Source organism: Sinohyriopsis cumingii, unplaced genomic scaffold, assembly GCF_028554795.1.
Source record: "Sinohyriopsis cumingii isolate HCF-2022 unplaced genomic scaffold, ASM2855479v2 utg000913l, whole genome shotgun sequence".
In the NCBI taxonomy this organism is placed as follows: Eukaryota; Metazoa; Mollusca; class Bivalvia; order Unionida; family Unionidae; genus Sinohyriopsis; species Sinohyriopsis cumingii.
Window position 1 is genome coordinate 865,798 of NW_028315943.1, and position 18,001 is coordinate 883,798.

The window sequence follows — 18,001 nt, forward strand, 5'->3', positions numbered from 1 at the left end:
AATGGCTAAAACTAATTCGCAATAAACATCAACAATTAGTTGCTTCATCTATCGCAATGTGTCATGTACACTTCCACATGGGTCTGCAAGGAACTACTTAGAAATGTTTTAAGAACTTTGACATAGAACGCACGATAGAATACAAGAAGGCGTTAAATAAGTCCCAAAAATACATAAATTGTCTATTAATTACATTTTCGTAAAGGGCATAATGCAAAATAGTTTGTATTGAAAAGATAAAATAATTTGAATGTTCCGGGCGTAAAATTTACCGACATTGTCACCACGTACATCGAATCAAACTGTTGGTGCATGCATATTAGATCTAGGGACACTAGGAAAGAACCTGGAAGGACTGATGAGCGGCACGTGCAGCCTTGACAACTGGGCTGAACATTTTATATTTGTTTGTAATATCTTTACTAACATCTTTTAAAATATATCTGTAATTCAATATCTATAGAAAGAAGACTTCTTTCAGGTAATTAAATAGGTTTATAATTCTGATTTACAGGTAATCTCGTTTGTAGTCATGGATACATATGCTGGCTTGCTACATATTCAGACTCTCCTTGTGAAAATCACGAAAGCACAACATTTCTGTTCGGTGTACATAAGACAGGTACAATTAGGTTAAATTTTTTATATCATCAAAGCAAACTGTCGTTAGTGCTCTTTACAAGTTTCGAACTACAACCAAGCCCATATCCTTATATAATATCAGGTAATTAAATATGTTTTTATGTGATTCTGATTTAGAGGTAATATTGTCTGTTTTCAAGGCTAGCTTGTTTGCATTTTTCTTACTGTGAGTGTGTCTGCGTGACTTGATTTTTAACGCACAATCACGTAAGCACATTTCCATTCGGTTCAAATATGATGGGCAAAGTTAGATTAAATATTTCATATCATCGAAGCACTAAAGCGTTACCATACTGCACTTTACAATTACTACCTAGCACATAACTTTTTATTATATCAGGCACAGAAGGCCATTTCTTTTCAGCTTTCTTTGCAAAACGTTAATATAAGTAGTCAATAGCCCATTTATTAATTGTTCATTAAATTCAAATGACATTAGTATATATATATATATATATATATATATATATATATATATATATATATATATATATATATATATATATATATATATAAACATCTTTAAACATGTTTTGTTTGAAACTGTAAGTGTGTGTGTTTCGGATTTTTACCATAGCTTTAACAATTTTCCAGTCATATCGCTACGATGTGTAAAGTGTGGCAGTTTACAGTGATGTTTAGCACTGGGGCATCATGTCGCAGACATCTAACATGATGTCCCACCCAGTCACATTATCCTGACACCAAGCCGACCAGTCCTAACAGTCTCTCGCATCCAAGGCAGACGCTCTAACCACTAGGCCACTAAAGCGGTCTAAAGTATTTGTTTTGCTTGAATCTTCTGATCATCTGTGAGCCGTGTGCTTATGAGGAGCATGTTAATATAAAGGTTCTGCTGAATTTTGTCCCGTCTGTCATACTACTGCCACTACTTGCCTGTCGTCTGTCAACCCCACCACCACTCTCCTACTGCTACTACAACCACAACTACCATGCTGATCTTCATCATTCTTGAAACTGATCCTTGTTAATGTTCTTCTTTTGGTTGCTAGCTGAAGAAACTACGCACACATTACCACCACAACTGTTCTTGTTCTACTGTTACTAGCCCAATTTGTTGTTTCACATGGCCTTGTTATTCGATACCTGTACGCATACGATCAGGTTAACTAGCCCCCAAGTACACAAATACTGATTATTACACAGCCACATGAACTGGAGATAAAGGGAGATATTTTATTCCTTCTCCTCCCCATCCCAAATCGATCTGAACTTGTTATAATAAGGTATATGCATTCCAACATTACTATAATTTTGCTTTGTCAAATTTTAGACAATGTTCACAATATATCACATCATTATCCACTTCTTCAAATCAACCTTCAACTGTATTTGTGTAGCCTAAGTCAAAGCAATCCTTATAGTACACAACTAATATCTTCTGTACACAACAAATATCTTCTGTACACAACGAATATCTTATGTACACAATGAATATCTTATGTACACAATGAATATCGTATGTACACAACGAATATATTATGTACACAATGAATATCTTATGTACACAATGAATATCTTCTGCACACAAAGAAAGTCTAGAAGTAGGATAAAATAAGCTTGAGTTGAATTACGCAATTAATTTGAATACAGATTTATTGTTCGTAGAATTAGCTTTGCAAAAGACATTATTTTTGATCTAGAGTGTGAAAGTTTTATTGTCTCTTATGTCAAGCAACACGAGAAAATTAGAACCGCCTCTATGACAAAAGTAAAATAGTTTATGTGTCTCAAGTAGAGTATCCTTTGTGTCCTACCTCAGCAATTTCCCTGTATGGTGATGCACTGTGTACATTACTTGCTATTAACCAATTTGAAATAATGTTTTTAAATGCCCTTAGTTTGCACAAACTGACTTCATGCCGCATATATTCTCATACTAAAAGTGAACAAGAGATCCTCACCGGAAATCTGTCCTATATATTTATGTTCCCTGTTTCATATGCATATGTAAAGTGTCGTTAGTAAAACAAAAGGAAATTCTGTTTGAATAACTTTAGCTTATATAGTACATTTAATCTGCAATTCACTTTGGGTATCATTGCACGATAGTCTAAATAAGATCATGTTTAACATGGTAAATAGATGGTTAACCAATGCATGGTCATTTAATGTTCCATTCATTTATTTGGTTTATCTATATGGAAACCTCCATATCCCCAGCAATGAGGACACTATCAGGCCTATGATGTGACCCAACCTCCACCCTAGTCTGAACGTTTAAAGGCTTGTATATCTATCTATTAGGAGAGAACTTTAAGTAAAAGTATTACGATTGAAATTTATTCTAAATTGTATTAAACGTAATTTTTCATTAATTTATATTAATAGTTTAGAAGTAGGTAAGCACGATGGGAAAGTGTAAGTTTATATGTATTTCTTGTATTTTAAATATAAGGCTTTATATATGTATCTTTAGAATTTAGCATTATATATATATATATATATATATATATATATATATATATATATATATATATATATATATATATATATATAAAGCATGAGTTGCGCCAGTCAGAACAGCTGTCTTTTCCTTACAGCGATTCCGTACCTCATTCCCCAAAGATGTAGTCGTATCTTCACGGTTATTGGTGACACCCTTGTTAGAGAGTCTGAATTCCTTTTCTCTCCCCCCCTCTCTCTCTCTCTCTCTGAACATGGGCAAAGACATTTCCTAACTTATGAGTATGATAAAACAAACGCATATCATAACATATCTATACGTGGTATCCAAACCCCATCCCCGGTTTGTACTACTTATGTTAGTATATTTTCAACAAGATAATATAATCTTGAAAAAAACTAATTCAAAGCTAGATTACAACTATTTTAGAAAGGGCGTATTAGTCTAGAACGTGTGTACTGATCCTGTTTCTGATCTCCATGTTTACCTTTTCCTTATCCCTCAAGCCTAAATTTTATTTAATCAGGTTTCTTCTTCCCTCCACATGGTCTACTCTGGCTTACTGATTTCCATACATTTTTAAACAAAGTATTCATTGACATAATTATATAAATAATCCTACCATTCCTGTGTGCAGTGATGTCTTAGTTCTACAGCCAACTTTTCAATAAATGAGTGAATATTTTCTTTCATTGTTCGGATCAACATAATTTCATATATATTCTATTACTCCATCCCCCGAAAACCTTTCATCTTTTGGACACATTGATTATTATTCAGTTACGAAGAAATAATAAAAATGAATACGTTACAGATTCCATTACAGTACAACGTTTGAAATTTGTTTATGAGTGTTGTCGTTAGGTAATAATACATAAATAAAAATATTTGACATATAGCTACGGAGAGTTGATAGCTACGGAGAGTTGATATTGATTCGAGTCTGAAGTCTATGTACTGGTGACAAACTTTATCCTTCCCTCGTTGGATGGGAAAACGGACCTAGAATGTCTCAGGTACTGCAAGATCACATCAATGTCCAGAGAATCTGAAAAAATGCGACGAACGAATATGAAAATTAAGAAGACATGACATCAAACAGAGTATGAACATTTTCTCGAAGAAATAGTTGAAACTATGACACTTAGAGCTGACCACATCGAAAAGACAGTTACAAATGTAACACTTAGAGGTGGCCACATCAAAGGGACCGTTGAAACTATAACACTTAAGGCTGACCACTCAAAATGAACAGCTGAAATTATAACATTTATGGCTGACCACAACAGCTGGACAGTCCAAACTACGACATTTAGGGATGACCACATCCAATGGACAGCTGAAACTATGATAAGAAGGGCTGAAACATCAAAGTGATACTTTAAGACATAACACTTATGGATTACCACATCAAAAGGAACAGTTGAAACTATAACATTTAAGGTTGACCACATCAAAGGGACTCTTGGAAACATATTACCTAGGGTTGACAACATCACTGGGACAGTTGGAACTATTACTCTTAGGAATGACCATATCAAATGAACGAAACTATAATACATAGGGTTGACCACATTAAAACGGACAGTTGAAACTATGATGCTTAGGAATGACTACATCAGAGAGAAAAATAAAAACATAACACGCCGGGCTGACCACATCAAAGGGGCAGATGGAACTGTAAAACTTAGATTCACCATACCAAAGGGACACTTGAACTATAACACTTAGGGCTGACAGAAAGGTACAGTTGAACCAATAGCACTTAGGGTTGAACACATCACAGGGGCAGATGAAACTATAACACTTAGAGTTTGTAACATCAATGGGACAGTTTGGGCTGTCCCCATCAAAGGGGCACTTGAAACAATAACACTTTGGGCGGGCCACATAAATGATATAGTTGAAACAATGACACTTATGACTGAAAACAAACTGTAACTCACAGGGCTGACTAAATCAAAGCGATAGCTGAGACTATAACACTTAGGGGTGACCACACATATGGAACACTTCAACCTATAACACTTAGGGTTTGATACACATATGGAACACTTCAACCTATAACACTTAGGGTTGACCACACATATGGTACACTTCAATAACACTTAGGGTTGACCACACATATGGAACACTTCAACCTATAACACCTAGGGTTGACCACACATATGGAACACTTCAACCTATAACACTTAGGGGTGACCACACATATGGTACACTTCAATAACACTTAGGGTTGACCACACATATGGAACACTTCAACCTATAACACTTAGGGTTGACCACACATATGGAACACTTCAACCTATAACACTTAGGGTTGACCACACATATGGAACACTTCAACCTATAACACTTAGGGTTGACCACACATATGGAACACTTCAACCTATAACACTTAGGGTTTGATACACATATGGAACACTTCAACCTATAACACTTAGGGTTGACCACACATATGGTACACTTCAATAACACTTAGGGTTGACCACACATATGGAACACTTCAACCTATAACACTTAGGGTTGACCACACATATGGAACACTTCAACCTATAACACCTAGGGGCCACCACACATATGGTACACTTCAATAACACTTAGGGTTGACCACATATATGGAACACTTCAACCTATAACACTTAGGGTTGACCACACATATGGAACACTTCAACCTATAACACCTAGGGTTGACCACACATATGGAACACTTCAACCTATAACACTTAGGGTCGGATACATCAATGGAAGATTGAAAGTAAAACATTTAGTCTAGACCACATCAGTGGGACATTTGATGTTGTAACAGTTAAATCTGACCAAATCATATTGACACTTAAAACTTAATACTTAATTTGACCACATCAATATGAAACTAGAACTATAACGCTTAGTTTGACAACATCAATGGGACACTTGAAAGTATAGTACCTGGGGCTGATCACGTCAATGGAACACTTTAAATTAAAACATTGCTGCTTACCAAATCAAGTGGACACTTGAAACTATAGCACATTGTGCTGACTAAATCACTGGGACACTTGAAACAATAAGACTTAGTATTGATATATTTACTGTCCTTATGATAATGATCATATTTTCTATCTGGTTCATAAACCTAGTAGGACTGACAACCAAATAAGTCTCAAAGTCTATTTATTTACATGTACCAATTAGCAAATTTTGAAAGGAGTTATTCCTTTATTACACGAGGATTGATCTTTTTAATGCGCTTACCAAAAGTGGGAATATGTATTTGTACATATATATCCCCACACCTCTGATGTGGTGTGATACCCTTACGTTCTTTTATCTCCTAGTGCATCAGAGACAAAAAACACGACTCACTTAGAGGGATATGTTGAATCATTCTCTCCTTAATTATAGTGTATCCGTCGCCACCGTTGATCATGAAATCGGTCAGAAGTACGTTGTACACTGTGTTGTCATCCAGAAGACTGTACGTTGGCACTTTACAGACATGACACCTCACCTCTACAGACACCACTCTCTGACCTTTAGGAAATCCAAGATTGTAAGTAACCTTTAGACCTGGAAAGAATGGCATACTTTTAACAATATTTAACACCATTTACAGTTGCTTCCAAGAAGGATTAGCCCATACACATCTCAGAAACTAGAGGTATTGTTTTGAATTGTAATCATTCCGGTGAAATGCCTGGATAAAAATGAAACGGTTTGAATCAAAATATCAAACTCTGACTCCCTTCTATTAAATCTAGACTTCTTGACATAGAGGTTTTGGATGATATTTATATTCCTTCAACAACGAATGTGATCTCGTATATAAATTAATATATGGTTAAAAATGTGTATGAATGAAATTCTTCACTAAGATGACATGTGCACAAGTTTGTTTAAAAACATTTTCTTTGATATTCAACACCGAAATACTGTCACGCATTTCATTTACTAAATGTCGAAAGTGGCCTCATCAAAGACAATAGCAAATATGTTCAGGGGTACTTAATCAAGGAAAAATGTATTGCAGTCTTCGATACTAATAAACAGACCTTAAACTTTGAATGGGTCTGATTAGAGAATGACAGATTGCGTAAAACAGACAACAGTTTATATTCAACAGCTAATACAAACATTAGAGATCTCAAATCTTAACATCAAAGATGTTTATCAGATTTATAAATATGAAATAGGTCTTGAAACTTACAATGATGATGTCATATGACAAATTAGGATTCCCTAGAAGTAAGTGTATTATAAGAAGACAAAAGAATACCTGACATCTGAAGAAAAGCTCCATGCCGGTTGTGTGGATCGTATTTTGCAACTGAATGCTCAAGCATTTTCAGCAGATGCATGCCCCGTATTTGGATCAAGTCGATGTTATTTCCAAAAGGAAATACCGTCAAGACATTACCCATGGTAATATTTCCTGCAAATTGGAGAACAGTCTAACATCCGTATTAAGGACACTGATTGGGTTACAAAAATCCCATCTGAATGGATGGTATCCTTCATGCAGAGGTTTATACTTATATGGCAGCATGAAAAGGACACAAATGTTTTCCTTTATGAATAAGTATTCTTTATATATCAATGTTTCTAGTGTCATTATTATATGCTCATTTTTGTCTCCGTTGACTTTACTTTGTCAGAATCGTGCAATATTTTACGATACTGAACACCTTCATATTGCGCGCACGCGCACGACACGTGTGCCTAAAGATAGTACAGTAAAAGTTAATGATGAGGACGAGTTCACTGAGTCAGAAACAAGACCTTCATTGAAGCAAACGAATGAATGTGATATTCGTAATGTCAACTACAAACGCGAAAGATGCAGTACTCGAAATACCGTTATGATCCCTGAAACAGTTATTTAGGAGAATATTCATTTCTTTTCGCACATAGTATGGTTAAGTCTATGACGCGTGCTCTATAGGATCTATAAAAAAAAAATAGAAAAGCATATCGAGGCCAAGGAATATCGCATATCTATCAGAGACGTACCATTTTACAAGTCTGTCAAAATACTAGATTCGAGAAAAAAACAATTCAACTGGAGATTTTGGTAGGTAACAAAGTGACTCAGAGCCAATAATTCAAGGCCACTGAAATGTATTTTTTCCGCTGGATAATTGGAGTGCAACATAACAGTTGCTTTTCAATTTTCCTCGTGTAACTATATGATACAATGTTAGGCTAACGATATAAGACACACTGCATGATACAGGTCATACCTGGGGGCCTTGCAAAAGCGAAATGCAAGTTACAGAGCATAAGCATGTTTTCTTAAGCTAGTAATAAGAATGGCAATGAATATACTTAACATTTATGCATCTTAAATTTCCTCAGAATTATACTTCTTAGTTAGTTCTTCAAATCCGACTAACATGTCCTGCAACAACTTATACACACAGAAGCTGTACTGTAAATTTGAGTAGCCTACATTTCCAGCCGAAATCCGCTCACCATATTCCACTGAATTAAGCCAATTATGAGGGGTGAAACGATATGTCGACATATCGATATATCGATACTTTTGCTGTAACGAATCGATACAAGAGATGGAGAATTGATACAAAACGATACTTACCATGCGTATGTTATTTTAGTCTACAGCAGTCGTGACCGCTTATTAGTAGTTTGTCTTGGTATTCTTTAAATACAGAATTCGTCTGAAACAGCATTTGCAGTCCTCATGTATATAAGTAAAAACGAAAAAGACTATTGGGAATACTCGCTCGCAGTCTCCAAATTAAACAATGCTTCATAATCTGATCCCTCCCCCCCCCGCTAATTATCTTAACCCAGCAGCATGTTCAGCATATAAGATACATTCCAAAAGTGTTCCACATGTATAATGAAGTGCTTTACTCATCATTTAATAACAACCTTTGCTCTATTTGAGACCTACACTACCAGTGTGTTACAAGGTGAAATATGTTACATTGAAATCTCATTGGTGGTTATTGCTTGTTCCGTTCCAGGTTAAATAATAACTACCAGTCAGAAATTAGTGTAGCTTATTCCCTGCGTGACAAACAAGAAGTACGAGCAAAGCAACAGAGAAACTTCGTGCATAAGACAATAATATGCAAAGTACTTAAAAAGAGATGATGTCATGGTATGCGATTGCGCAAATTGTGCAAACTGTGTACGAATTCGCACACTTGGAGGACAGTGATGCACGAGAATTAACGCAAATTAGTTGATAGTCCCGCATATGAAAATGTGCATGGGAAGTTTTTATGTATATTTAATTTAATTGGGTTATTTGTGGGGGGAGGGGGTTGTTAGTTTAAAAATTATAGTTCATTACATGATATTGTAATGTAACATTGTTCGCTGGACTTGACCGTGTCCAAAATTGAGTTCGTTTCTGCTTTACCCGATTGGCTTGTTTTATTTCATTTTATGGAAACAAATAATACATAGCTCAATTATTCTCTATGTGTATGGGCTTTATATTAGGACCATTATTAATAGAAGAGGTAAATATGTTTATTCGGGTCAAATGTTTGGAGTTTCCTGAATGAATTATAGATAATCTAGGTTACTGTTTTGTAAACATCAGGATCATTCTAGAACGTTATTTTCCAGTAGTTAATGGGTTTTTCTTCTTCAGGAAATGCTAATTCTGACATGGGGTCAAGTAGAGAACTATATAATCTTGTGATTGTGATGATTGTGTCATTCGTGTTTTAACATCTAACACTTTGAAGTTGTATTATGATGGGTGTAGTTGGGTGGAAATTCAATTTCATCGAATTATTGAATCCCATTGATTATTTTCTCTGGGAATACGAAAGTGTTCTGATGAAATTCTTGGATAAAGACATTCACTGGAATTTGGAGTGTATACAAACCTGGATTTATATTTATGTGATTCAGCAAAAGACTGCAGGCACATCAGCACACTAGGAGCTATAATAGACACGTCATCGCCTTCAGTTTTCTTTTCTTTTACTGGATTTTATTCAGGACATTAAATTACTAGGACTTGTGTTTATAATTCTTGTATTATTTTGGGATTTAATTCGAAATACCGTAACTTAGTTTTTCTCATTTTCACTTTGTATCCTAGGGAAATAAATTATTTATTAAATTGTACAAAGCTTCTTGTCTTTCACTCTTTTCTGTTACTCTTTTTAAGAGCATAGACTCGTAACGAAGTACACAATTTTTATTTAACCGCTCCTGTCACGACAACTGTTTTTCGGGTAGGCAACTGTTTACACATCTGGGTTCTTCAAGCATGACATGAATGGTTGTTTTTGATTGGTACATTGTTCACTGGAATATGCATTGTGGCGTAGTATAAACATTCCATGAAAGGAATTTTACAAATGCGTGTTTAAAATACGGGCTACCTAGAAAAGCCAAAATTTCTGATTCCTGGCATGGTTTTGTTCGGCAAATAATTTTTCGAGTTATGAAGTATATTGGTTTATTGAAGCTTGAAAATTGTTAATGGAGATACCAGTGAGTGAGTTTGAGCCCGAAAATTGTGTTTGATACGAGCCAGATGTACATGTTTGATGGACAAAAATAGACGGCATGAAGGTTAATCTTCATTTCAGGAATATTGTAGAAAGGGCGGAATAATGAACCTTTCAAAAAATACAGATGATTTGAAAGTTGAATGCAATTTTCATTTTTTTATCAACTAATTCAGCCCTGTGGATAATATGCTAGAAAACCATATATCCATATCAGAGTTAAGATAAACTGAATAATAAGAATGAAGAAAATGAAATTAAGAAGTAAACAAATTTATTTGAATATCTCGATCTGCACAAGCAGACTATGGCTTTGATGGACTAAAAACCCTAATACAGCATTATGGAACAGTTAAGAATTCTAGCATGATAGTAAACTACTGATTCAAGAAAGGTCGTTTATGTTATTGACAAATCCTATTTTGGAGCAGATGTATCCATAAGATAATATCTGTGAGCTCTGAAAAATTGTACATAACAACCATAAAGATCAGTTCCCCAACATATTCAAGCCGACAAATCTAGCTATGCATATGCCCCTTCAGAAGGAAGCATAGAAATATATACAGATAAGGAACAGAGTATTCTCAGATATAATTAACAGATTAATACTTGTACAAGTAGAAGTGAAATCCTTTACAGATTTTGATGTCAATAGAGCTCTAAACAAGTAGGTCAGAAAAAATGAAAGATACATGTTGAAGAGTTAGGTAAATATTGAACTATGGCCATTTTCTCCTTCCCCTCCTTCTTTTATAATCTCCCCTTCTTTCGGTGACAAAGGGTGAAGTCCCCTTAAAGATAACATCTTGCAGCATATCTCCTTAAATTGTACATAGTGAAAAAAAAATTTGAATTTCTCTTTCTATGCGGAGATGTTTAACCCTTGAATGAAGGTGATGATGGAATAAATAAAATTAGCACAGAATCAGACCACTCAAGTGTATCACCTTGTATAAAACTTTGTAAAACAAAATTATAGAATAGGACTGGTTGTTCCAGTAGCTTTCCTTCTTCACTGCCAAATACAAGTACCTCTGGATGCAGCAGTCTTTTGCATCTGCAGGAAGTAAAATGTGATAGATTTTGTTGGTATTCATCCTCATTTCCATGCCCTAGTTCAAGATGCACGAGGAAATTACTTTTTCTTCTCTTTTGAAGATAACATCGTAATGTCTTCCAAGTTTAAGTGAGACATGACTTTGTTAATAAGATGTTTTCCAAGCATTCATGCCATACAGAACAAAGGGCCTGGTGGCTAAAGTGAGTTAAATGTAACCACAATTAAATGACCTGAAACGCTTGGGGTGGGGGGGTGGGGGTGCAATCACTGACAACTAACAGGTAGTCTGTTTTGAAAGTATTTTAGTTTTCATAGGTGAGAATTGCATATAAATATATGATAACTATATCTCTACTTTTATTCTGCATACTGGAAATACTACCAGTCTGTCAACGTACATAAAATGGCACCACCTACCTTCCAAAGATGGAAGGATTATCAATAACATATGTGTATCGATATGTATCATATAGCAGGCTGTGCATCGTGAATCGTATCGATACGAGGCACAGGTGTATCGTTTCACCCCTACCAACTATCCAGCCCCTCATAATTAAAAAAGAAGAATTGAATTGGAGGAATATAGAAACAAAATCCTTGCGCATTCTTTCACAATATGATTCTAAATTTTGATTTTAAGTAGACCAAAACGACAATTCTTTTTTAACCTGATGTAGAGCGCGCGACTAAGTTAAAATGTCCCTTGGCGGAAATGTGTGCGCATGAATACTGTTATTGTGTAGTGCTGAATCTATAAATTCAGTTAATTATTTCTTGTTTAATCATTTATTATTAATCATTAGAAAGTTAAACAAAATGAGCATATAATAAAAAAAAGTTTACTGCATTTGTATGGGAAAATATGAAGTTGTTTCTTCTGAAAAATACTTCACTCCTCAAGGTCGTGCAGTACTTTTCAGAAAAACAAATTCAGTAACCTGTAATTATGAGATGTGCCAAATAAAGGAAGTTTAAATAATACTCTCTGTTGCAAAACTGATTGATTATAAATTTTACAAACGGAAACACGTGACATGAGAAGTATAATCTTGCATCAATTATCTCCATAAAATATAGAAAACAAAATTACTGCTGCAAAGGTGTAACGAATAATTTTACAGTCACCTGTCAGGATTATTGATTTAGGTATATCATGGCAGGCTTCATTTCAAGCAGCAAATATTAGTATATGGTTATGTTCAGAGGTATACCTTTGATAAATTCTTCGCCAATCTGCCTTGTCATCGAAATGGAGATTAATTTTTTTTAAAAATACAAAGGCTGAATAACATTAAAAAGATATATTGATTGTATATTTATAATTAAATGTAAGCCAATAAGTGACCATACTCTTTACCAGGTATAATGAGGGTACAATTTGCACGGAAAAAGTCAGTAAAAGTCTTTACCTGGTTCAATGGAGGCCCTAATTGCCCCAGATTGCACCAAAGCGATTGAGGCAGCCGCCCATGTATCACTGGCTTGCAGGTAGTCTAAATGATAGCTGATCATTGCATCTGTATACAGATTACCTGTGTGACAATTAAATTAGTACATATATTATTTTTATTTTATACTTAGCAATTAATGATTCAATGTATTTTTTGCGTTGCAATTGTTCATTTAAATTTTTAAGAGACAGGGCTCCTTATAAGTCTAGAAAATACGGCTGCTTGATAGATCACAGATTAGCTGTATGATAATTTAATTAGTACATTTGTTATTTTGTTTCATAAGTAACAATGGTTGAATGTACTGTTCGCATTGCAGTCATTATTTAATTCTTTAAGAGTCAGGGTTCCATATAAGTGTAGAAATTACGGCTGCTTGATAAATAAGTGTTGACTAGATGCATATGTTCACTTATATGCATACTCACACACATACATTAGTGTTAATTTTATATTTAACAATATCGTATATATAGCCCTTCTCGCCACCCTTTTCCATTATAAGACATCTTTCAAGAGAGGTTAATCCCCGTTTAGATGTCACCATATTCTGCAGCATGGTAGTACATATTTACCGTTTCATTCATCTCACGAAGAACCAGAGGGCATGCCTTAAACATGGTATTGTTGTAGGACAAACTGTTGAAATGGTAAAATGGGACAAACCAACATATCAGTGTCAGCAAAATAAGAGCGGATACGTTGCGCGTTGGAATGGGTGTCTTTGTTATTTTTTTATATTTGTTGTTTGTTTGTTGTTTTGTTTGTTTGTTTTTATGTTATTGGCGTTTTCTTTATCTCTGCTGGCTAGGTTCCCAAAACAAATCCACTTGAAGTATAGAACATGTGAGTTCAATCAAAAGTCTGAAAAATTTGAGTTTTGCTCACAAACATTCTCAATGGTCAATATCGATTTTTATGATATTTTGTCACAAACATGGCGGATTTACAAACCCAAATACAAATTGTAGAATAAAATCATATTTTCATAAATTTTGCACAAATCACCAATTTCTTTGAAAATGCCCCCAAAATACTATTACAGATTTATTATCAACTTACTGCAAAAAAATGAAAAGGATATTATTTATAGTTTGTAATTCTATACGTTTTGTTTTTTTTCAGACCCTGATACAATCTTTTTGCCTAGTGCGCATCCAGTTAGTCCTTCAATTCTTCTCAAAAAATCTTTAAGCAAAATGCAGTCATTTTATTTATAAATCATGAAGATAAGTATGTTTTAAAATATTTTAAAATGTGACTTCACATAAAGAATGGTCATAAAAAGTCACCTAGACTATTGGCATAATTAGTTTAGCTCATTTGGTTGAGTGATCAGTGTATGTCCCCGATGTCTCAAGTTCGAATCCGATATTATTTTCCATTTTCACCGAATTTTTAACCTGTCGTTATCAAGTTAAGTCCTTTTCCTTTCTTTTAAATAAGCAAATCTTTTCTGGTTTGTTTCTGCATATCGTTTGTCTAGAGTTTAAATATACACAGAAAAATATAACTTCAATATTGTATCATTTTGTTTTGCCGTCTGTTGATACAGCAGAGCTAAGGATACGTGACTATTCAGGAAAAGCGCTTTATAGCGGACGCTTTCTGATCAAAACGTGTTCTGTACTTTCAAACATTGTTCACTTCTAAAGAGGTTTAGCCAGAAACCGGTAACATTTACAGAATTCACGAAAATATTTCCAAAGTATTTTATGGCAATTTATAAGTTTTTACTATCTGCGGAAAATGCATACGAATGATGTAAAGAAAATCACGAATTGTAGGCAAATGCATCCTTGCAATATATGAAGAAGCTCCAAAGTGCTAAGTGGATGTAAATTTAGATAAGTACCTAGATTGCACTCCCGGATCCTGCACCAATACGTTTCACCCTCCAGAAGGACAGACGTATGACCAACAACTTCACGCTTTTGGGCTTCTAAGGGTTTCTGCAATTCCTTTACTTCAGCTAATATATCGTTGTCTGCAAACAGAAAAAGAACCCAAAAAAGCCTCATCAATTCAGAGAGTAAAGTATGCAAAATATATCAAGATAATTGCATCCCAATGTATATTGCAATAAATATCGACGACATTTCGAACTCCCCAGATATGTATAGTACTTTAGAACAACTGGTGTCTGAAATCAAAGCAGCATGCCATTTAATGTGTGAACGTGGACGATGAGCATCGTGTCAATGAGAATATAATGCAATCGTCCTTTCCGAATTCGATGTTTCATAATAATACAGTGAGTGGTGATAAAGATGGCAAATTTTATGACATGATTAAACATAACTTTGTAAAAATGTGGTATAATGAAGCCAAGAAAGTATGCCAACGGATGATAGGAGTTCAATGACAAGGAAGAATACAGTTATGAAGAAAATGGATTAGAATTAAAATTAAATATATCGGACCTTCATATATATGAAGTTCCGATATATTTCATTTTAATTCTATTCCATTTTCTTCATAACTGTATATAAATACACAACACACACACACACACACACACACACACACATATATATATATATATAGCTAAGAATTGTGTCGAAGAGAATATGAATAATACAGTGAGTAGTGATGAAGGTGGCAAATTTTATAACATGATTAAACATTCGTTATATAATACAATTCTTTGTGAGTTAGTCCCTAATATATATATATATATATATATATATATATATATATATATATATATATATATATATATATATATATATATATATATATATATATATATATATAACCAAAATTATTCTACGAACAACATCAACTTGATATGTATAAAATGTGGAATAATGAAGCCAAGAAAGTATGCCAACGGATGATAGGATTCAGTTATGAAGAAAATGGATTAGAATTAAAATTAAATCGATGCAACTTTATATATATATAAGCACTTTATTGAGATGATGAATTTGAATGGCGAGCGACACATAAAATATTCCACCTGGAATTGGATTTAATATATTAAGCAACTTGTTCCCAATAGCCATTCACAAGTTAAGGAAGTTATTCAATAGCTTAAAAGAAAACTATTTTTTATTTTAGAAAAAGAAAAGATAATTAGCTTTGCATATGTATACATATATACCATGGTTAATTCGGCTGCCTAAACAATTCCTGTAATGTGTAAGTCACAGTTCAATCGTTAACAAAGTGCAACAGGTTCTTTAAACCACGGTTTTTGCCAGCTGAACATTTTAATGTAATTGATAAGAGACTCTAAAACAAAACTGTAATAAAGTGTGTACTGTAGTCTCTAGTTTAAACTAATTGGATTGTTTTAGATATATGGATGGTATTTTATAAGCACCACATCAAGACGTTTATCCTGACTTGAAAAAGCTTAAAATCGCTTAGCGAAACTTTGTATGCGCTCTGTTATTCACTTGTTTTTCATCCATTGTTTCCAAAGTGATAGGAATAATCATTATACTGTTCCTGTTCCGATCACATACTTTACATGTATCGAATATGCTAACAATGATATTTGTTTTGTTTCTGGTTTTAACAACACTTTTGCACACATTATTGACTTCATGACTAGACATATATATATATATATATATATATATATATATATATATATATATATATATATATATATATATATATATATATATATATATATATCAGATGTGCGATACGTAAATGTTTAGGTCCGCAATAAAGGAATAGGGACCAACGTTCGAATCGAATGAAACAGCATATATAAGATTTCCAATTAAATAAGTATGCGACAACATGGCATATAAATTCGGGACATGTTGGTTTTTGTTTCTATAAGCTATAGATGCCAGGGTTATCCTCGACCAGATAGGACAATAAAAGGACATATATGTATGTAGGTATGTATTAGTATATGTACAGTTTCTTTCAATGTATGATTTAAAGCTAAACTGTGACCGTGATGTACTCGTGCATTAAGCGATGATTATGTATATTTCCTTTTGGGAGTATTACATTTTCACATGATCTGAAGATGCGGACTTTGCCTTTCAAGGTGCAAAATAGTAAGATAACGTGCAATGTAGTAATATAAGGTTCAGTTCAATCTAGCAAGTCATTAATTCTGTGCAGAGCAATAATATAATTTTTTAAAAATTTAATAGATGAACGTATTTCTTAAATATGTGTAACCTGTTCTTACTCTGACTGGAGAAGTTTTAGTACTAGAGCATGCATAAGTAATGGATAAATTTTAACTATATTTGTTATACTATTACATGACTGTCGATGAAATGCAGCCACTTGGTAGTTATATCGAGTCTTAAAACATATCTGATTAACGTGTATGACCACTGAGGAAACTGTATTGTCGTTACCTTGTGGGACAGTCTTGTCTAGTAATATCGGATTCCCGTTCCAACTGGAAACTTCTCCACTGTCGTCAAACAGCACATTAAGGTACCCCAGATATTTGGACCAAGCATAAGCAGTGACCACCAAAACTCTCCGGCCATTGTTTGTAGTGACAATGGTCGGATATGGACCCTCGATTTCCTCATTGGACGGTTGTGGCCCTAAATTAGAAGTGTAAATAGAAAGATAATTGGCGCCATTAATCTAGACTCATTTTCATTCCACATCTCAAATAATAAAGGTTTTTTGTTTTATTTGGAAAATCTAAACGGATACTTGGAGTTATAATATAAAAAGTGTTATATATTTTAATAAAATAAAAAAGTGTTTCTTCATTACGTTTATCATTTTAATGAGACGTCATTACAGCAATTGGAGGGGCATGAAATGATTTGGCTTGCAGCAAAACTTAATTCAAGGGACCCTGACGGTGAAAAGACAAATGTGTATGGTGGTAATTTTGGGCCCCCACCAGGCTCGTGTCCGGCACCCATGCATCCCCACAGTTGCGGGGGTTGTATGGGTTGTTACTACGCCATTGATTATAGCTCTTGCA

The 18,001-nt window shown here is 34.2% G+C and overlaps 1 pseudogene; it reads right to left on the reverse strand.

Annotated features, from left to right (window-relative positions):
- Positions 1 to 3,969: 3,969 nt before the first annotated feature.
- LOC149773021 (snake venom 5'-nucleotidase-like) overlaps positions 3,970 to 18,001 on the reverse strand; it is a 31,768-nt pseudogene continuing 17,736 nt past the window's right edge.